Here is a 24,316-nt window from a genome sequence, read left to right as displayed (position 1 = left end):
TCACAGCAGAAACAATAAAATTGTGGTACTAATTCTAGAATTCTGTTTTAACAAGTTCTTTCCTGTCTGAGACAATTGCAAATTTCATTTACACATATATTATCTTAGATCTTCATGATGCAATGAATATGATGTACCCAGTAAATTGTACCATCTGAATTTATCAGGGCACAAATTTTAACTTGTTATATTTTAATTCAATCACAGTTTTCTCAGTCCTATTTCTTTTTATGTACAAACAGCCCAGAGATATATCAGCAATTATATCTCCTAAGGAGATATTCAAGCAAGGAATGATTGACCAGTTTTTTCTGCTTATAGTCACTCTCAATCTCTTAGTAGTTCTCTTGTGATTTTCTTCCTTAATTTAAATGTTTTGCTACTCATGTTAAGTCTGATGAACATATGGAGATTACTTGGCACATGCTGTCATCAACTTTGGGACATTAACCACAATTTTGAGACAACAGTAAAAATTCCATTCCAAACTCGGTAATAAAATTGTTTTGGTTTCAGGTAATGGCAGAGTAGCTTATAGCAGACAGCCCTACCAATAACAATTTAAAATACTACACAAAATATTATAGAACTATTGATTGAAAGGGCTAAAGACATGGTAGCAACTAGAGGAGTTAGGAAATGGAACTAAAAAATAAACAATATAGGATGAGATCCACATTATGTTTCTTGCAGGGCTATCTCTTTTTCCCCCTTGAAGGGAGTCTCCAGTTCTACTGAGCTTGATGGTAGAACTTCATCAAAACACTGTAGTGGTATTGAATTGAACAGATAGAGGTTGGAGTTCAAGGCTTCTGGAACAGTAGGATATTGAAGGGGAAATCCTGTAAAACAGGGATTCAAAAGAAAGAAGATCCAACATCTGAGTATATATACTTCTAAAGTATTTAGCTGACTCTTGAACTATACATACCTGGAGACAAATCCTAAAAGGTCCAGGGAAAACAACAGCTGAGAGATTAAAGGGGCTAATCGGTGACTTCAGAGGCAGCCTGCCACTTGAAACACAGAATTGAAAATTTAATCAGAGTGGCAAAGGCTTGATAAACACCTTGATTTATACATAGAAATCCTATTAAGACCACACTTAGAAGTAAAGATTATGTCTCAGAAATAAGGGATATATCCTAGTACTAAAAAAAATTTTTAAAGACCCGTCCAATGAAGGCTTACACCAAGCCTCCCTTTGACCAAGTGATCTACCAGTAATTTAATGGCCTGTTACATAAAATGCAGCATTCTTCAGGAAAAAAAGTTTTAAAAAACAGGGTACTACAAGCTACTATCCACAGTGCTTATTAATGAACTATTATTACATACACATGTAAAATAGAAAAATATTACCAATATTAAAAGGGGAAATGTATACCAAAAACATAGCCAAAGATGACCCATAGTTTGAAAGGCAAAAATGTGAAATATTATACATATGCTGAAGAAAGAATAGAAAAAAATAGATTGAAGAGATAAGAAAATTTAGGACAGATATTTAAAAATGTAAGAAAAAGAAGACTCAGTGAAATCTTTGAACTGAAAATGTAATACCTGAATTAAAAATATAATACATGTGATCAATAGTAGGTCAAGCATAAGAAAAAAATGAACCTTAATGAAGCACAGAGAGAAAACAACAGAAAATAAATAGGCCTCTATGACTTAAGGATATTAAGTGATCTATCAAGAGTGTTATTGGAGTTTCAAAAAGAATAATGGGGGAATTAAACAGAAAAAATATTTTAATATTTATTACTAAATAATATATTTATATAAATATATTTATATTTAAATATTTTAAATATTTATTACTGAATATTTCTCCATATATAATCAAAATAGCAGTCTGTATTATTTGGAGGAGCTCAGAAAAACCCAAAAATATAAACACAAGAAAATCCGCAACTAAGACCTTCAAAGTCAAACTGCTGAAACCAAAGAAAAAAAACACAAAAGCCCTTGAAAAGAGAACTATTATATTTAAGAGAAATACAATAAAACTGATAACTGATAAAAGAAATAATAAAAGCCAGTGAACAATAGAATAACAACTTTTAAGTGCTGAAAGAAAAATAAAACTATAAAAATTATATACTCAGTAAAATTATCTATGACAAAATTAAACTACATTTTTCAGATACCCAAACACTAAGATAATTTATCATCAAACTCATGTGAGATACATATGATACTCGTAAAAGCATGGTCAAAGAAAATGATATCAGATAAAAACTTATCTTAATAAAGATACTAAAAGGGGGTGGGGTGGGTAAAATGGGAAGAGGAAATCGAAAGGCACTTCCAGAGTAGATGAACCAAGTCTAAGGCTAGCACAAGGTTAAAAGGCAAAAGTGGGAAGATCATGTATAATTACAACAATAAATTAAGGGTACACACACACAAAGAAAAGAAGTAAAAAATTGTGACAAAAAACATAAATGTGAAATGGTTACATAAAATTGTAATTATTTAAGAATATGTTTATACTTAAGTAGCCATCAATTTAACACACACTGCTATAAACATAGGTTAGTGTATAGGAAACACATAGTAACCACAAACCAAAAAAGTACACAAGCTATATAAGAAATAAAGAGAAAGAATCCAAACATGACATTATATAAAGTCATCAACACACAAAAGAAGAGAAAAAGAAAATAATAAAGGAACAGAGAACTACATAATCAGAAAATAATTACTAAAATGCCAATAACTACATATCTATCAATAATTACTTTAAATGTAAAAGGACTAAGTACTCCAATCAAAAGCTTAATGGATTTATTTGTTTTATTTTTTTAATATATTTTATTGATTATACCATTACAGTTGTTCTATTCCCCCCTTCATTCCCCTCCACCCACACACTCCCTCCCCTACCATTCTCCCCCCCTTAGTTTATAACCACGTGTCTCAAGTTCTTTAGATTCTATATTTCCCCCACTATTCTTGCCCTCCCCCCTATCTATTTTCTACCTACCATCTATGCTATTTTCTGTGCCTTCTCCCCCCTTCTCCTCCTCCCACCCCCCTGTTGCTAACCCTCCATGTGTTCTTCATTTCTATGGTTCCACTCCTGATCTAGCTGTCCTCTTGGTTTGCTTTTGTTTTAGGTGGGGTTGTTAATAACTGTGAGTTTGCTGTCCTTTCACTGTTAACATTTTTCATCTTCTTTTTCTTATATAAGTCCCTTTAGCATTTCATATAATAAGGATTTATTTGTTTTATTAAAAAGTCCCATTATATGCTGTCTACAAGAGACCTACTTCAGATCAAGAGGCACACATAGACTGAAATTAAAAGGATGGAAAACAATATTTTTCACAAGTAAAAATTTTAAAAAGCTGGGTGATTGCTGGGATTATAAAGGGACTGAATGGTAATGGAAAAATACAATAAAAATTATATTAAATAAATAAATAAAATTTAGAAAGCTAGGGTAGTAATACTTATATCAGAAAAAATAGACTTTAACACAAAGGCTATAATAAAAGACAAAAAAGACATTTCATAATGATAAAGAGATCGATCCAACAAGAGGATATAAACCTTGTAAATATTTATGCACCCAAAAAAGCACACTTAAATATATAAAGTAAATATCAACAGGCATAAAGGGAGAGATTGACAGTAATATATAGTAGGGGAATTTATCAAACCAATGACATCGATGGGTATATCATCAAGCAAATAGCAGCCTTAAATGACACATTAGACTACATGAATTTAATAGATATTTTTAGGACATTTCATCCCAAAGAAACAGAACCTGCATTTTTTCAAATTCAGTAAAACACTTTTCCTCAACTACATATTATAACACAAAATGAGACTCAATAAATAGAAGAAGACTAAAATCATATCAAGAATCTTTTATGAACATAAAGATAGGAAACTAGAAATCAATGATAACAAGAAAACTGGAAAAAAGCACAAACATGTAGAGACTAAACAACATGCTGCTAAATAATGAATTCATCAAGGAATAAATCAAACAGGAAATCAAAAACTACCTTCAGACAAATAAAATGAGAACACAACTTTCTAAAATTTATGGGATGCAGCAAAAGCACTTCTAAGAGGGAAATTCATAGCTATATAGGCTTTCCTCAAAAAATAAAAAAAAATTCCAAATAGTCTAACTTCACATGTAATGGAAGTAGAAAAAGGACAAACAAAACCCACAACAAACAGAAAAATGGAAATAAAAAAGATCTAAGTGGAAATAAATGAAATCAAGATTTACAGAGAAAGTAGGAAAGAGCAATGAATCTGAGCTGTTTTTTTAAAAGAACTGTACATATTTAATTTTTTCAATTCTTTTTTAATCCTCACCCAAGGATATATAATTGATTTCAGAGAGAGAAGGGAGATAGAGAGAAAAAAAATTGATGTAAAAGAAACAACAATCACTTGCCTCCTAAATGTACCCAAATGGGACTGAATCTATATCCAAGTATGTGCCCCGAATGAGAAACACACCTGCAGCCCTTTGGTTTAGGGGGCGATGCTCCAACCAAACGAGCCACACTGGCCAGGACTAAGAGCTAGTTTTTTGAGATGATAAACAAAATTGACAAACTTTTAGCTAGATTCATCGAGAAAAAAGAGAAAGAAGTTCAAATAAATAAAATCATAAATAAAATTACAATCAACACCACAGAAATACAATGGATCATTAAAAAATGCAATAAACATTATATGACAACAAATAGAAAAACATAGTTAAATTGGTAAATTTCTAGGAAAAACACTCTTCCAAGACTGAACCAGAAATAGACAGAAAATCTAAACAAACCTATTAATGGCAATTAAATTGAAGCAGTGTTAAGAAAAAATACCAACAAATAAAAGCCCAGGACTAGACTACTTCACAGGTGTATTCTACCAAACATTTAAAGAATTACTACCTATCCTTCCCAATCTATTCCAGAAACAATTGCAGAGAAACAAATGCTTCTATATGCACTTTGCAAGTCTAGCAGTACCCTGGGATCAAAACCAGAAAAAAACAAAGGCACTACAAATAAGAAAATTATGAGTCATTGTCCTTGATGAACACAGATATAAAATTCTCAATAAAATATTAGCAAACCTAATTTAACAATACCTTAAATAAATCATTTACCTTGATACTATATATAGAAAACCCTAAAGTCTGAAAAAAACTATTAGAATAAATTACCTCAATGAAATTGGAACATTCAATGTTTTGATTGTTGGATACAAAATATATAGAAATTTATTGAATCTCTATATACTAATAACAAAAAATCAGAAGGAGAAATTGAAAAACAATCTCATTTAAACTGCATCAAAAAGCATAAAAATGTCTAGGACTCAGGTGGCAAACACAAGGCCCGTGGGCCAAATTTGGCCCTCCACCTTGTTTTATTTGGCCCAGCACCTTCTCCCTACCTGGTGGCAGCACCAATTCTCGCTTAACTGTTAAGTGATACTTACATTTATACAGTCCTAAAATTACATTCGTCCCTTTGAAGGCAACTGCAAGGTTGATATGGCCCCCAGGGAAAATGAGTTTGACAGCCCTGGTCTAGGAATAAATTTAACCAAAGATGTAAAAGACCTGTACTCTGAAAGCTGTAAGATATTGAAGAAAGATACAAATAAATGGATGGCTATACCTTGCTCACAAATTGGAAGGATTAATATTTTTTACATATTTTTACTACCTAAAGCAATATACAGATTCACTAAAATTCCTATTAAAATACTAATGGCATACTTTTCAAAATAAGTACAACTAATTCCAAAATGTATATGGTAGCCAAGATAGCCAAGCAATCTTGAGAGAGAACCAAGCAGGAGTCACCATGCTCCCTGATTTTAAACCACATCACAAAGCTACAAAAATCAAAACAACATGGTACTGCCACACAAAAAAAACCACAAAACAGACATATAGATCAATGGAACAGAATAGAGAACCCAAATATAAAGCCTTACTTCATATCTTTGGTCAATTAATCTATGACAAGGAGGCAAAAATATACAATAAGATTCCCTTTAATAAGTAGTGTTGGGAAAATCTTTGTTAGGATAGATACGTATTTAAAAAAAAGAAATTGGACCACCTTCTTTCACCATACACAAATATAAAGTAAAAATGGATTACTATCTTAAATTTAAGACCTGAAACTATAAAACTCCTAGAAGAAAATATAGGCAATAAATTGTTGGAGATTGGTCTTAGCTATATCTTCTTGGATATGTACGTCCCCTCAGGCAAGTCAACAAAAGTAAGAATTTAAACAAATGGAACTACAACAAACTAAAAGTTTTTGCACAGTGAAGAAAATTATCAACAAAATAAAAAAAGACAACCTACTTAATGGGAGACTATCTTCACATTATTATAGATCTAATAAGGGATAATATACATTAGATATTATTATATAAAATATGTAAGTAATTTATACCAGTTAAAAAATAAAAATTCAATTAAAAATGGGTAGAGGATAAACATTTCTACAAAGAAAGTATAAAGATGGTCAACAAACATAAGAAAACATGCTTCACATCACTAATTATCAGAAATAAGCAAATCAAAACCACAAAGAGATATCACCTCGTGCGTGTCAGAATGGCTACCACCCAAAAATAATAGAAAACAAGTGTTGGCAAGGATGTGGAAAAAAGGGAACCCTCATGCACTGTTGGTGGGATTGTTACCACTGTTAGGATTGTGTCATAGTGGTGCTACCACTGTGAAAAACAGTATGAAAAAATTTTAAATTAAAATAGAACTGCAACAAGTATAAAGGACACATGGACAATAATTAAGGTGGGGGGGCGGAGGTGGGAGGTGGGGAGCACTGCGGGGGGGTAGGGCTGGGAATATAAGACAGAAAACTGTACTTGAACAAGAATTACATAAAAAAATAAAAATAAATATAATAAAATAGAACTGCCATATGACCCAGAAATACCACTTCTGGATATTTACCAAAAGAAAACAAAAACACAAATGCAAAAAATAGATGGACCTTTATGTTCATTGTAGCATGAAGTTCATGAGCATGAAGGGGGCTACATGTCCACTGACAGATGAATGGATAAGAAATAAGCAGTATATATATATATACAATGGAATATTACCCAGCAATAGAAAAGAACGAAATCTTGCCATTTGCAACAATAATGATGGACCTAGAGGGTATTACACTAAGTGAAATAAGTCAGACAGAGAAAGACAAATACCATGTGATTTCATTTATATTGAGATCTGAAATACAAAACAAATGAATAGTAACACAAAAATAGAAACATAGAGCCATAGATATAGAGAAAAAGCTGATGGTTGCCACAAGGGAGGGTGTAGGGCAAAGGGAAAAAAAAGACAAGAAAGAAACACCTGGAGTTCTGTGTGACTCCACACTCCCAGGCCCCACTCCTGACCTGCCGTATTAATACATGACACATACATCTACACCACCCTCAGGGGACCCTTATAAATCTAATGCTTGGAAACCACTGTGTTTGTTGATTATTATCAGTTTTAAAATGTAGTTGGGAATATTTGTAAATAGTTTCAAAAAGAGAAATACAATAATCAACATTTAACACACATCCTAATCTTATTAACAACCTATTTGATGCAATATTTTTAAATCTTTAAAGTGGTAGGAATAATATTAAAACATAGACAATTTGAAGATTAAGCTCTAACCTGTTGGTACTAGCAACATTTTCCTGAATATATTCCCTTGGAGAAGTCTGTAAATATTTCTTGAATGAAACAAGTCAAATGGAAGAGTCAAAACATTTTCATTTTATCGTAAATTTTACACAGTATCTAGAGTTAAAAGTTAGAACAGCAATCACAAGACTGTATCTAAAATATGAAATTCTGACCACTTCCCATAGCGTTCACAGACCAGGTTCATTACTGAAGCAAAGTTGATGCAGCTGTCCATACTTAGAATACAACTAAAATGTAACATATTGGAAGATCAAAGATGTTCTTTAAGGTCATTTATAAAATTACTAACAGCAACAGGATCTCATATCAGTCATTTTCATCTCATTTTCAATATGAACTAGTAAGTTAATTTCAAGGTTATTTCTAATGACCGAATGAGGGACTTTGTCCCCAAATGCATTTCAATAACCAAAGGGAAAATGAAGAAGACACCTTACTTATTACCTATTAGTTATTAGCAATAATACCTATAATACCGCCATGCACTCTCTCAGTTTCTCTCTTGACAGCAAAGAAAGACCATCTTGATTTACAGAAAGAGGAGCTACATCCTTTCCAGTGGGAAGAGACAGGAAACAAGTATGTAAAATGTACATAAATGAATACTATGAAGAAAAAGAAAGGAAGAAGAATGGAAAGCTATTTGTAATTTTTAGTGCTCCATAAATCTCCATTTTTTATATAAATCTCCTAAATTTTGAATGTTGACAAGTCATTTTTTAAAAAGTAATAAAAATTACACCAGCCAGCACTGCGCAAGCCAAACAAACCAAGGCATCTCTTGACCAAAATTTGGGTGACAACCCACCAGGGTATAAACTCTAGTCTGGTTGACACTTCATGTGGTTTCACACCCTAAAAGTTTTCTAATGCTATAAATAGCCAAAACAGGAAAATTCAACTCAAACCGTAAAAGAAGAATCAGTAGATCGCAGTTACAGCAATCCTATTTTACACTTGCATGAAAAGTCACATTCATGCTTAAGTGCTCAGAGAGTTGACTTAAGCACACACAGTAGATATCCAACAATAGATGGAACTTCGAGAGTAAAGACATTAACAAACTGACCAACGCTGGAGTGTAGCAGGATATGCCCCTCCAAAATATGCCACTTTGATATATTATTTTGAGCTGGAGGCACTTGAAAAACAGCAAAGGCTAAAAGGGGCTCTCTCCAATTTCCCTTATCCATTTAATTTTGAAAGATACATCTTCCAGAAGGAGCTCAGTGGTCATAAATCTTCTCTCCTCAGGAGTTTCATCAACCAGGAATGACTGACACTTGTCACAGAAAAGGACACTAGAAGCTGATGCCACTCCCAAATGTTGTCACAAACTATCAGACCTCCCATTTTCTCTTCTAAAGGACCTTCATCTTTCTTTCCAAAAATTTTTTTACTCCTCCCAGACAGGCCTAAATCCTCCCTCCCTTTCTCTACTAGGCTGGTATTCAGTCCTGAATGGCAAAGCCACCTCTTCAAGATTTCATTTTTTTCCTGGGTTTCTCCCATGTGTACATGAGGCTTACATGCAACTAAACTTTGAATTTTCTCTTGTTCATCTTTTATCACGGCCCTCAGATGAAAACTCAGATAGGTAGAGGGAAGGTTATTTTTCCTCCCCTATAAGGCCAAAGGAAGGATAAATTACAGAGTCTACATTTTTTTAAAGGGGAAGACTTCAACTTTATTCAAAATATATCCTTCTTGTTACCAAAGAAAATTAGCAAAGCAAATGAAGAAAAAAGGTGTGCTGATGCTGGTGCATTAGTTCAACTGCAGTGTAAACAGATACACAGACTTTAATTAGAATTCACCCGTCAATGAAATCTCCCTGTAGCTTCTTATTTGCATATAAACCATATACTGATTATTGCTGGTAAGAATTTTTTTGGCCATTTAAAAATTGACTTTTAATTACATCTGGGACTCATATCTGTCAACTTGTTCAGCCTGAGCATCTCGCTTGTCTTATCCACAAAGGATTTTCATACCACTGCCCCCTTACCAAGAAGTTTCTTGCACTTGACCATTTCACAGTTCACCTTGAACCACCACTTTGTGGAGAAGATAAGCCAATGACCAGCATTTTGTATGTCATCTCCCCCTGCCCCACTTTTTAAAATCAGCATATTAACACTTCTTTAGGTCATTTGTCTGTCTTTTCAGGTCATGATTTCCATTGGTTTTTTCTGGACTTGGAACACCTCCTTAGAGTTGGGCACAACTAGCTTTCTGGATCATGTTGTTGATGTTTTTATTAAAACTCCCACAGAGAGATGACAAAGCAAGTAACCATCAGTACTTTTAAAAGCAGAAGTTCAAGTACAGTCTTCATGATTGTTTGTTTGTTTGTTTTTCCCGTGTGTAACACATTCTGCCAACAACCAAGTACATTTCTTGGGAGTTATACTGGCAGCTTTTGCCCCGAACATTTTTAGTAATAATTTTTAATTTTCTAAATGCAATTTCATTGTTCTTTAGATGAGCAAGGCTCACTTTAAAAATACAATCTGTGAGATCATCACACATAATTTTGATTCCTGAGTCTTTGTGACTGGTGTCTTCTCAATATATTTCAATGTTGAACATAGATGTATGTCCCATTATATTCCTGAAAAATAAAGTCACCTCACTCATCTTGGCTTCCTTTTCTTTGTCTTTCTGTTAATCAGCTTATCAATAACCCGCAATCTTTGGACCAACTTCTTTATCTTTCTGTAAGTTGCTTTTCCTTCTCAACTGCCATGGTGCTGCTCAGAGATCCAGAGCAGCAAATGTACTTTAAAAATAGTTCCAGACACCCCAGCTATAACAAAAACTGTACCCAAAGAAATAAAATGTGTTTGAAAGAAATAGGATTTAAAAATCTTCTCTTTGAGTTGTGGCACTTACTGTTAGAATAGGACTTTTTTCTTTTCTTAGACTCACTTTAAAATGTTATCCCTTTCAAATTTGATTTATGTAGCTGTGGGATGAAGGAGCTCTTTTAAATAATTGCCAGGAGAACAAAATAGGAATCAAAGTGTCAAATTCCCTAACATTATTTTGTATGTAGCCTTAAAGACTTCTCAATGCCTGTGAGAAATCAAATATTGGTAATCTGCCTCTGTCCATTTTTCTCTTCCCAGATAGCTAATGACATGCATTATACTTCCCTGACTGTGTGTACCTTTCATTTCACGCAAAGCCTTTAATCCTTCTCTTTTTAGATAAAATGCCATAACCGTAGTGTAGTAGGTTAAGATTGATTGACAAGTGCATATAATTATGGCTTCAATAGTGGAGTATGTTTTACAGTTAAAAAAATGCACAACCTTGAAAATAAAGAAGTTGTGCCCTTTCTCTGGGATAAAAGGATCATATCAAATTGGTTCACTTCTTTGCTGGAATGAAATAAAAGATTTCCTGTAACAAAGAACACCACCCAAAAGGCTGCCAGAAGATCTTTCTTAACTAGGTAATGCTTTGCCAATAAGAAAATCAAAAGAGATAAAAATGGAATTTTAGGAGTTCGCCTCTTTTACTTCATTTCCCATTCATAGTTCATACATAGTTAGGAACAAAGAGAGACGATAGCAGAAAAGTGTAACATTCAAGAACCTAAATTTATAAAATGTATAAAAGGATGGAGTTTGTAAATTAATACCAAGGGTCATTACAAGAGGTTAAACAAGCTTCTCTTACTTCTGGCCACAGACACACAAGAAATCCCTGCTTCATTCCTTTAGTTTCAGTATTCTGTTTCTACCTGTTAAATACAAAATTATTTATGGATTTAGGATTTTGTGTTAAAATGGGATTTGTGTTAAAATCTACCATTGGGGAATCCAAGACCTGGGTAGTCATGAGAAGAGAAAAAGTCTGCCAATCCAGTGCAGTCCCAGTAGCTGTGTGCAGATCTAGAGGCCTGGGTCATACTTGCTCACCCACTTATTAAAGCATTCATTGAGCACCCACTACAGACCAGGCATCACAAGGCTGTACATCAACCCTCTGTACTTACCTACTAGCATCTCACTGGGTCTGCTTTTTGCTGGGCTAAGCACCTCTGTTTGCCTGATAGTACAATGCTCCCCCTTATCTGCCCACTATATGTTCCAAGACCCCCAGTGGACTCCTGAAGCCATGGATAGTATCAAATATATTATATTATACATATAATTAACTATTATTTTTCCTATACAGACATATCAATGATAAGTTTAATCTATAAGTTAGGCACAGGAAGAAATTAACAATAATAAATAGAAATATTATAAAAATATACTATAATAGAAGTTATATGAATATGCTCTTTCAAAATATCTTATTTCCCTGCACTCACTTTCCTTACTGTGATTATGTGAGATGATAAAACATATACATGGTGAAATGAAGTGAAGGGGATGGCATAGGCATTATGACACAGTGTAAAGTCACTACTACACTTTGGGGCCACTATTAAGTAAAATAAGGGTTACAGGCACTGTGGTACTTACTGCCACATTCAATCTAATAATGGAGTCAGCTACAAAGTGACCAACTAACAGGCGGGTAGTGTGTAAAGTGAGAATGCTCCGGGCAACACGATAATTCACATCCCGAGAAAGACAGATGGGGAATGGTTGCAGAATCTTGCTGTGCTACGCAGAATGGTGTGCAATTTAAAACATATGAGTTGTTTATTTCTGGGGTTTTCGGCTTAATATTTTTGAACCACAGTTGACGACAGGTAACAAACTGCGGAAAATAAAACTGTGGATAAGGCGAGACGACTGTGTAATTTTAGATGATTCACAATTTTAAACCCCTGAATACTGTGTGTCAAGAGAAGAATGTATTAGGCCTAAGAGTACTTTCATCCTGGAGACCATTCTTTTATGCAAAATGTCTCAAAACCCATGAAAATATTGTAAGTCAGCCATATCGTGCCCTAAGAATTATGTAATGACTTGACATGTCTTCCATCTAATAAGAAGGGAGGGTAAGTAGTAAAGTACAAGGAATCAAAGGTCCCAATAGTTACAAAACTATTTTGTAACTTTCAATATTTTACCTTGATCATCAAAATCCATTGCTGTCATTTCACCAATCAGAAAACAGCATGCATATTTCTAGTCAAGATGGAGGCATAAGTAAACACAGCTTGCCTCCTTGCACAATCACACCAAAATTACAAATAAACTACAGAGTAACTGTCACTCAGAATCATCAGAAATTGAGTTGAATGGAAGTCCAACAACAACAGAATTAAAGAAACCACATCCATTCACATTGGTAGAAGACACAGAGACACACAATGGGCTGTGCCTGCACCTACATATGGTGCATAAAAATTTGGGAGGGATATCTTAGGAGTGAGGGGTCCCAGGCCAGGGTTGAGTGACAAAAGATAAGTCCTCATAACTTCTGGCTATAAAAACCAGGATAATTTGAGTCACTGAAAGGAACTACTGCATTCCCGAACAGTTCCTTTTAAAGGGCCCACCTGCAGACTTACTCAGACACACTCCCTCTGAGCTCCAGCATCAGGGTCACAGTTTGAAAAACACCAGTGGCATACAGGGAAGAAATGAAGTGTCTAGCATCAGGGCAAGAGCTGGTGGACAGCTTTCTCCCAGACAGAAAGACAGGCAGAGTCCACTATTCCTTTTTTGAGTCCTCCTCCCACAGAGCTACAGAGCCAGCAAGTGGGTGCCATATTTGAGACTCCATCAACCTGGCTTACACAGTGAGCTCTGCCCTGGTGAGTAACTGAGGCTCTGCCCCACTGTTATTACAGTGCACCCAAGCTGTCAATAGTAGCTTTGTCATATGAATGGCTGATCTCCACTCAGGCTTCACATCTTCCTAAATACTATCATACAAGCAACAGTTGACCTAAGCAAGCCCCTAGACCACAAACCTCTGGCACAGTGGCCCCAAGACTGGCACTAGAAGCAACCAGCTTGAATCACAGTTTGTCTTGACCTTGAAAACTCCAGGCCCAGCACAGGTAGCAGCCACCTACAGGCCGCTTTGTAGATCATGCTGGGTGGCCCTGGGGCAGAACACAGGTGGTGGCTGACTCTGGTCTGCACCACTTGGAAAACCTGAGAGCCAGCTACAGAGTATATTGGAACACTACCACCCTGCCCCTGAACAGCTGATCCTCCACGGAGGGTGGAGGTTTGGTAGTCAGTGGTCACAGCCAATCCTTGCAGCTGACTGGCCTGGCTAAATCCCTCCCTTTGTCCTGCCTACAGCAATCAAGGCTTAACTACAACAGGAGGGTGTACTTAGCCATACGAAGGATGTACCCTGAGTACCCAGCTTGGGTGATAGGGGAAGCTGTGCCACTGGACCCTCCAGGACACCTACTACATTAGCCATGCTGTGGAGACAGGGAGTCATAGCAGCTCTACCTAATACACAGAAACAAACACAGGGAGGCTGCCAAAATGAGGAGACAAAGAAACATGGTCAAAATGAAAGAACAGATTAAGACTCCAGAAAGAGAACTAAATAAAAGGGGATAAGCAATTTATCAGATGCACAATTCAAAGCACTACGTATAAGGGTGTTCAAGGAAATTCGTGAAGACTGCAGCAGGATAAAGAAGATCCAGGCAGAAATAAAGGATATACTAACAGAAATAAAGAATAATTTTCAGGGAATCCACAATAGAGTTGATGAAGCTGAGAATCAAAGCAATAATGTAGAACATAAGGGAACCAAAAAAAAACTATCAGAATAATAAGAAGAAAAAAGTATCCCCCCAAAATGAAGATAGTGTAAACAGCCCCTGGGACAACTTCAAGAGGTCCGACATTCTCATTATGGGGATGCCAGAAGGAGAAAAGAAAGAGCAAGAAATTTGTAATCTAGTTGAAACAATAGTGAAAGAAAACTTCCCTAATTTGGTGGAGGAAATAGACATGCAAGTACAGGAAGCACAGAGAGTCCCAAACAAGGTGGATGCAAATAAGTTCACACCAAAACACATCATAATTAAAATGCCAAAGGTTAAAGATAAAGAGAGAATCTTAAAAGCAGCAAGAAAAAAGCAGTTAGTTACCTACAGGGGAGTTCCCATAAATTTGTCAGCTGATTTCCCTGAAGAAATTTTGCAGACTAGAAGGGATTGGTGAAGTCATGAAAAGCAGAAATTTACAGGCAAGATTACTCTATCCAGAAACCTATCATTTAGAATGAAGGGGCAGATAGAAAGCTTCCCAGTCCAGAAAATACTAAAGGAATTCATCATCATAAAACCATATACAAAATGTTAAAGGGACTTATTTTAAAAAAGAAGATCAAAACCATGAACAATAAAGTGGCAATAAACACATACCTACCAGCAAATGAATCTAAAAGATAAACGGAGCAAGCAAGAACAAAGACAGAATCATGGATATGGAGAACATTTTGATGGCTGCCATATAGGAGGGGAGTTTAGGGGAATGGGTGAAGTGGTGAGATTGAGAAGTACAAATAGTAGTCACAGAATAGCCACAGGGATATAAGGTATAGTACAAGAAATGGAGTAGCCAAGGGACTTATACATGTGACCCATGGACAAATGGGTGGGAATTGCCTAAGGGAGTAGGGATGCTGGGTAGAAGGGAGAAAGGGGAGAATTTGGAACAACAGTTAACAGCATAACCCATAAAATATAACTTAAAAGAGAAAACAGAAAATAGCATACAGAAGCAACTGGACAATGCTTCGTGTAATTTGAGAGAAGCAAGAGAACGGTCCAGAATCTTAGGCATTTGTCCAATCAAATCAAGACTTGGCGAAATCTCTCAAAAAGAGGCAGAGGAGAACTGGAGGTAAGAGGGAGTCAGAGTAATGGAACAACTTGTATGGACAGAAGGCTAGAATAGTGGCAAAAAGAGAAAGGATGTATTGAAAAAGAAAATAAATAGTAAATCTGGCTATAAGAAATGTGTTAGCCATAACAGCAATGGAAGGAAAGACGACTTGGCATTATTAGCATGTTTTAATGCTAATAAGTCTGTGATGATGAATAGGACTGCTAACACAGGCTGGCACTACTGCCTTGATTCAGACTGAGTTAGCAGTTTTACCCACCACTGCTTCTGTAACATCAGTGCAGATGTCAACATAGTGAAAAAGATAAATAATGCGTTAATATCATTATGGGGAAAAGGCTTTATTTTTCTGATCCCCTGGAAAGATCTCTTGGGGACTCCCAAAATGTAGAGACTTCACTTTGAGAAATTCTGCATATATTTTATTTTGTGATCCATAGGATGATCTCATTTTCAGTCGTCACTGGAACGCGAGATTTCTCACCCTCCCCCAACTATGGCTTGCCACTGGGGTGAAAAAGGTGAGGTGAGAGGCCCTACTGTTTTCCTCTTTCTAGCTCACTTTCTTTCCCAAAGGATAACAATTGTTTTGGATGATGCCTTCAGAGCTAGAATGTTGGTGTACTGCTTTCTGCGTCTGTCTCAGGCTCAACGCTTACACAGATGACTTCAAGGATTCTTCGGGGATCCTGTTCCTCACAGCCAGAGACCGTCCACCTGAAGTTCCTTTGATGAACTTACACGCATCTCTTTCTTGCAGGTCCCTTTTTCCTTCTACAATCTCTATGATTCTAGTTTAGTTAGCTTCAGCTTGTCACTGGCCAGGCTGTTTATCCCAGAATTTGGTAATGTTCCACTTTGCTCCCCATCCTAAAGGATTTGTTGTCCACTCTCTAAAAAATTTCTCCATACATTTGAATCAAAGTGAAAGAGTGCTGAGTTACAATAGTATAAATGTTTAGCAAACCTAATATCCATATAATACCAATCAATTATAAACTATATTAAGAACATCATTATGCTTAGCAAAATATACAGGGTTCCAGCACAAATAATGCCCCTAATAAATGTCTATAATATTTAATCATTATTCAATACATAAGGAAAAGCAAATGTGTATAATATTACAAATGTGTCTGTTTATATATGACATTTTAGGTGAAATGTTCAAATTGCTGTCCATCTCATGTGAGACAGTCACATACCTACCAGCCACCTCAATGGCATTACTTCTGCCAGCCTCTGTATTTTATTAAATCACTTCAAATCGTCTTAGAGTTCCTCAAGTAACCATTTACATATGCAGCCTCTGACCTGGCCTACAACACTTGGTCTATCTTTATAGTCAATACAGTTCACCATGACCAAATTAACCACTGGATAATCAACACCTTTTGTTAGAAGGGTCAAAACACTCAACCATTGCTTATGTTTCATCATGTTATAACAAAGCCAGACTGTTTACACTCACATTTATATAAACATCATGCATGTATTTTTTTTCACAAAATTATATTTCTATCTATGTATGTGAGGGGGGGACCCAAAAACCCCAGAATTTATTTACAAAAAATGTGTATTTATTCTTACATGTTTAAACTTCAGTCCCCTTCAAATTCCTTTTCATTTGATGCAATACACTTATTGAGATGTCTTTTCCACTGCTCAAAGATTTTGAACTCGTCAATTTTGATGCCTTTTATTGCTTCTGCTGTATTTTGTTTCCCCTCTTACACACTGGCAACATGTTTCCCTTTGAGGGTTTTTTTCATCCAAGGAGACAACAGCAGAGTCGCTTGGGGTGAGATCAGGTGAATAGGGAGGGTGGGGCACAGGGTCAGGCCATTTTTGGTCAAAACTGCTGAGCACACAGCACAGTGTGGGCAGATGCACTCATAAATCATCCATCATGAAACCGGCAAATACATTCAAAGAGTCTTCAAAAAAATTCACCAAGCCTCTTAGTGCCTCTCACGACAACGCCAGCTGGCACGCTGATATGGATGGGTTTCTAGAATGCTCACCTAGTCGGGGAAGCCTATATTGTGAAAGACCTGCCCTCCAAAAGACATTTTTGTTTTGGGGAGGCCCCCTTCATATACAATTATTTTTATATAAGTAAGTATATAAATTAATATATTTGAACCTTATGGTTGAACCCGAAAGGTTTTAGCCTACTTTTAATGAAGTTTTCTTAGAAGAATTGGCTACATACTGAATTTGTACCACAATCTCAAATAAGATATATGAAAACAGTGATTCTATACTTAAAGTAGATCAACCAGTCATGTGAATTCATTGAAGTTTAGCAATAATATAGATCCCTAGCCCTGGTGGTGTGGCTGAGTTGGTTGGGTGTCATCCCACAAAGCAAAAGGTTACGGCTTTTGATTCCCAGGCAGAACACATGCCTGGGTTATGGGTTCAGTGCCCAGTCAAGGAGCCTATGAGAGGCAGCTGATCGAAGTTTCTCTCCCTTTCTTTCTCCTTCCCTTCCCCTCGCTCTAAATATAAATAAAATATTTTAAAAATAAATAAAATAATAGTAATATAGATGCTTACCTTTTGTAATGTTACTAAATCTCAATGGAGTGTTTTAAATAATTAATTTTACTTAAATTAATATAAATCTATCTCAACAAATTTAATTTAAGTGCCTATTTAAGACTTAATTTAAAGTTCTGCTCTCTAAACTATGTAGCTGGACCATACAAATTCTTAATGCCAGAAATGATTTGTACTTTAATATCCTCAGGGAGAAAACAAATAAAAAGAAAAATGGATCAGCACATCCGTAGTCGCTAAACCGTTATTTACTTACTAGGCTTGGTACACGAGAGGGATATTGTCGGAGTGCTCACCGCCACAATAAAATTAAATCACGTCAGCATCTTTCACACCCGACAAAAGAAATATGTAATACACAGAGAACTGTACTTCTTTTTCAAGAAAAAAAAAATCACCTTCTTAGCTCAATAGCTACCTTAATCCAGTGATTAAATTCCAAGGATGAGTGATCTTGAGCTGCCATAAAAACACAAAGAGTACCCCTATATTGGATTTTATTAATCTTCTGATTTTGACTGCCTTAGTTTCATCCTTGGAATAAACTAGGAAAGTCCGTTTACGCTTACATTCTAAAGCATAATTACTATGATTAAAAAGTTGCGGTAACTTATGAGCTGTAAACCTGGTAAATTATATCCAGCCTGTAAGTAGAACTAATTATAAAGCTGTTGCTTGATTAAGGTGTTTATACTAAAGAGTATTAAAGGGATTAGTCCAAAGCTTTACATCTTGCAGCACAGAATTAATATGCTGGATTTAAACACTCAAATTAATTCAGGTGCAGCAAAACAATTACAGGAAATAGGAACACTCGACCCAGCTAATGACCACACTAGTCCACCAAGCTAATTTATAATCATGTACTTATTGACCTCTCTGCATGTTCACAGAAGGACCGTTCTCATGCTAATTCCTGCCTGCAAGCCACTGGCATAGCCCTGTATCTAGGCATCATAGTGATTAGTGCCAGGCAGAAAACATGGACGCTAGTCCCTACTTTCATTGCAATTTCTGTCATAATGAAACACCTCCTCTTGCAAGAAGCTCCATGTAAACGATAAACCCTGTATCATCATCACCATCAAGATGAACCATCTAGTAAGAACTTACTGTGACTATTTCTAGTCTCTTCCCTGGACAGTCTAGCTGTGTTCCAGACCTGACCTCCGTGAATTTATCAGTTCATTGGGATAAATAAAGGAAAAACATATTAGGTCAAAATAACAGCCAGTCCAGTTTAAGGTTTAAGATTCCCGCACCAGACAATTAAGCTAGTCAAACAACACCCCAGTCCACTGCTTAGCTTTCTCTAAGATTTGTCCTGAAGTAAATAAATGCAGTACAGGTCCCCTAGGGTTTAATTCATTCAATTTTTAGCAAATAATTATTAAGCTCTACTTTCTGCAGTATGAAAAAATTTTTAAAAATCCCTTACTCTGAGGAAGTAAGTAAGAAATACGCACTTCTGCAGGAACGAACAATAACCTTACTTTAACGGCATCAGATTTGAAAGATCCTGGGCATGAGAGAGGCACAAAGAATGATGTGAACCCATGCACAGGAAGGCTGACACCAGAGGCAGCGCGGGTGTCCTACACCAATTAGTGATGGAGAGTCCAAAGGCCTGCGTCAGACACTGGGTCCTCCTTGTCTTGCTATTTCTGTGGGTTTAGACAATTGCCTTAGTGTATCTGTGCCTCATCAATGAAAATTTTTATTTTTTATAGATCTAACTGTGGACCCCGAGAAGAAATTTAAANTACTTTCTGCAGTATGAAAAAAATTTTTAAAAATCCCTTACTCTGAGGAAGTAAGTAAGAAATACGCACTTCTGCAGGAAAGAACAATAACCTTACTTTAACGGCATCAGATTTGAAAGATCCTGGGCATGAGAGAGGCACGAAGAATGATGTGAGCCCATGCACAGGAAGGCTGACACCAGAGGCAGCGCGGGTGTCCTACACCAATTCGTGATGGAGAGTCCAAAGGCCTGCGTCAGACACTGGGTCCTCCTTGTCTTGCTATTTCTGTGGGTTTAGACAATTGCCTTAGTGTATCTGTGCCTCATCAATGAAAATTTTTATTTTTTATAGATCTAACTGTGGACCCCGAGAAGAAATTTAAAATGAGCCTGTAGGGGGAAAAGTGGTGGCGGGAACATGGACACAACTATACATGAACAACAATAAAAAAAGAATTATAAAAATAAATAAATAAAGTGAGCCTTGAGAGGAATTTATATGCTGCAAGGGTCTCCCCATGGTCAAGAGAGGGCCCAAATTTTATGAATAATCACAGTCTGGGGGCCACTGGGTGACAGGCTTCTCACTACCATGTATGCCAGAGAACCCCAGACTGAACTCTGGGCTTCCCACACTGTGTCCCGCTTGTTTAAGCCAACTGAGCCAACCACTTGCAGGGAAACTCTGGTTTCATTTTTCTACCAACAGACTGAGACCTGCCCTGTCCAATCATAACTGCATAATTTGATATCTCATTTACATAAAACCAACCTAATTGACAATCTGGGTGAGAATTTTCCCTGAAAAAGGCAGCTTCCCGTTTTCTCAGTGGGAAACAGTCTAAGTTGCTACCTGACTCTGTCCCCCTGGCTACAGCTCAAATAAATGTTTGTTTATCCTCTGTTACGGTCTGAGGTTAATTTTGGTTTACATAACAAAATTGTTGAATTGAAATGAAAGCTAATATATTGTACACATATAAAGGATCATTCTTGCTATCAGAGGGTATCCCACCAAAGATGAAGCTGGCAAGGGCATCTGCTAAGAGAGACTGCAACTTCTCTAATTTCTTAATATTTCTTCGTTTGTTTTGCTTTTGTTTCTTTACCTATTCATTCATCCATTCATTCAGCTGCTTTGGGCAGAAACTCTTCTCTCCTGAGAGAAAGTAACATAGCAAGCAAGAATGAAACATTTATGGTGGGGGGCGGATATGGGAGGGAGGTGGGGAGCACCGGGCGGAGGGGTGGAAAACTATATAAGAGATCTGCCTCTTGATGAACCATATAGCACATTAACATATTAAATATTCCAAGTAGTCCTGTCAAGATTTAAATTTTTAAAATCTTTTTTTAAGATTTTATTTATTTATCTTTAGAGCGGGGAGGGAAGGAGAGAGGGAAAGAAATATCAATGTACGGTTGCCTCTCGTGTGTCCCCTGCTGGAAACTGGCCTGCAACCCAGGCATATGCCCTGACTGGGAATTGAACCGCCATCCTCTGGTTAGCAGGCCTGTGCTCAATCCACTGAGCTACACCAGCCAGGGCTCAATATTTTAATTTAATTTTGTTAATCCAAACTTTCCAAATTTATTTCTCCAAAAAAAAGTTTTTTGAAAAAATACTGAAACATTTATTAACATTTCACAAGATACTAATGGCACATGACTGTGTTTTAGGGAACACTGGGGCACTGTACATGAACACATCTGAGAGTACTGCCAAAGGGAAATAATAAAATGTATAGGGAAACTATAATAAAATGTATAGGGAAACTAGAGTCTGGAAATGTTAGCAAAAAGAGCAAGGGGATTTTGCAGTAATCATTTTCAGTTCTAACGAGGGCATTATCAGAGGAAAGACACTAAGAACAGGTGGACAAACCCATCCTATGCACACTGACGTGTTCATAATTTATGGAGAATCTTTGCCTACATATGCTAGGTTTACAACAAATGTACACTTAACAAATATTTCAACAAAGAAAGTCAGGAGGAAAAAGCACACTTGCATTACACAGAGACAGACTCGTTGCAAACAAATTTAAGTACCAGGACATGAGAAGATGAAACTCACAGCACAAGGTCAAAAGTCCCCAACTATCACTGAACCACTCAGAGAAATGTGACATTCTCTCCACTCCGATTCTTTTCATGCATGTGGAAAGGGCTTGTACTTATTCTATTAATTGTTTGCCAAATCATCTACATGATTATGATTTGAAAATAAGTAGATCGTTTTATAAATGTTAGGTATATGCTAAGACATATTGTAAACAATTTGAAGGATTATTTGAAAATGGAGTTGTTTTTCCCCTAAAGGCATTTCTTCTTTATGCTAATGATTCCAGATGGGCAGTCTTCAGTGGACCGTGAGATTCAGTTAAGCATTTTGCCATCTCAAGCTATATAGTATTTTGAGATAAAAATATTACCAATTTGTGTATTGATTTAACTTTTTCCCCCTTGTGACAAAGATTCTCTGAGCATTGGTGTCTCGATTGGTTGGTGTGTTTTAGGAAGAATGCTCCTGACTGGCCTGTCAACATCTCTTTGATTTGGGCACGCTTTCGCAAAAACGCAGACCTGTAAGTAAGATAAGCAGGGTCAGTCATATGTCAAGTAGACACACATCTGTGTGGAAGTAAATGAACTTGAAGTTGAAAGTACATGATAGAACATTTGGATGAAGGTAAAATAAGCAGCAGACTTCAGAAACATCTTGTGGAACTAGTCCACTATGTACCTATGGACTTCAGAAATATAAGTCCACTATGGACTTCAGAAATATAAAAAATGGCTCCAGCTTACCTGCACAAATAGAAAAAAAGGTGCAGATCTCAAGACAGCTCCAGAAACACTATCAGTAATTACAAGAAACTCCATCTTTTTTGCAAATCTGAACTCAAGTGGGAATTCTGTGCACCAGAGTACTGTTTTCTCCGGGTTGGGCACATCATCACTTTCTTTTTGTTTGCTTCTTTCAGACCCTTCCCTAGCCATGGACTGTGACTGTGGGATCATCCTGACACACATGTGAGGGTGTCCACATGCCGGAGTGTTAGTCAGTTGAGACTTGGATTTGAATTGACTTCATAATCTTTTTCTAAGAGATTTAGAAACCACTGTGAAGGATTCGTGGATTTATAAAAACTTGGTAGTATCAAAGTTCAGAGCTCATAATTAGGGACCTGGAGACTGACATTCATCATATTTTTTATCCTATCTAGAGAAATGAATTCAGATCTTCTATGTTTTCTCCCCTTTTTTGTGTGTTTTCTCACTAATTTTTAGATTACATTGGCCATTGCTTTTAACAATTTATCATATACTTGTAAAATATTGTATCATTGGAATGTCTACTATATCCATTACAAACTTGGTTCCTTTTGTTGCTCTTCTGGTTATCTGGAATAATATGATGGGCATAAAAGTACATATTAATTTAACTGTTCTTTTAAAAGATATATATACACTATGGATAGGGTATACATAACATAAACCAGTGGGTCCATAGCCAAAATACTCAAGATATGTAGACAGCATACATATATATAATTGTTGACAAAAATGAACTAATGAAATAGAAGTATAGGGACAATTTCAGGCGAAGAAGATGTCACATAAAAAGGTTCCAGAAGAAGACAAAAAACTTTTCTGGCCTGTTGGGACATTTACGTGTATTATGTTTTAATCAGCCTTCAGGTCATGGCTACAGTTCCTACATTAATAGCCCAGAGGACTGATCCTTAATACTTTTCATAAACACAAAACTTGCTGTTGGATAAAATATGCTTCTGGATGTGTGTCTTAAAAGGCTGGAAGGCAAAATCACAGTTGCACATGATAGATCACACATGACAGAAAGGAACATTATGTTTTATTTCAGTCATCTGTTAACATTTTCCCATAAACTGCAAGGCTTTTAATATTTAAACTAAAAAAGTGAAGCCTTCTTAAGGTATCTTAGATTTCAAAGAGCTTTGTTTAGCCAGTAACTACATGAGACAGATGCATTTATTAAACAGTACTAGAAATACTGTTACTTCGTGAGTTAATATCTCACTGAAATATTTTTCATGTGTAAGTAAATTACATAATTAAATTACATTTGCATCTTACAGCTTCTGATTTTGTGTCTCTTTATATGTGTTAAAAATATGGAAGGAATTACAACATTGGTGAGTAAAAACTGAAAAAGCTAGTATATTTCTTAAAATGTATCATTTAATAGCCGACTTTTGAAATGAATGTAATGGCGTGATGTCTCTCCAAGAAAAGAGGAAGAAAAGTGAAGGAAATAGTAAAGAGAGAAAATATAAAAGTGGAAACCAAAGGGTACGGATTTCTCTCCGTTCAGAGATACTGCCCAAGACTCTAACTTCCCTTCCCTCTCCCTCCTCCTGCCTCCCCCTCCCCTCTTCTCCCCTCCCCCTCCCTCTGAGTGGCACTCTCCAGTTGACTTGGTGTCAC

Source organism: Sturnira hondurensis, unplaced genomic scaffold (assembly GCF_014824575.4).
Source record: "Sturnira hondurensis isolate 20B ecotype Veracruz unplaced genomic scaffold, ASM1482457v3 Scaffold0001509, whole genome shotgun sequence".
Classification (NCBI taxonomy): Eukaryota; Metazoa; Chordata; class Mammalia; order Chiroptera; family Phyllostomidae; genus Sturnira; species Sturnira hondurensis.
The sequence above is the reverse complement of the archived record's forward strand: the minus strand, read 5'-3'. Positions refer to the sequence as shown.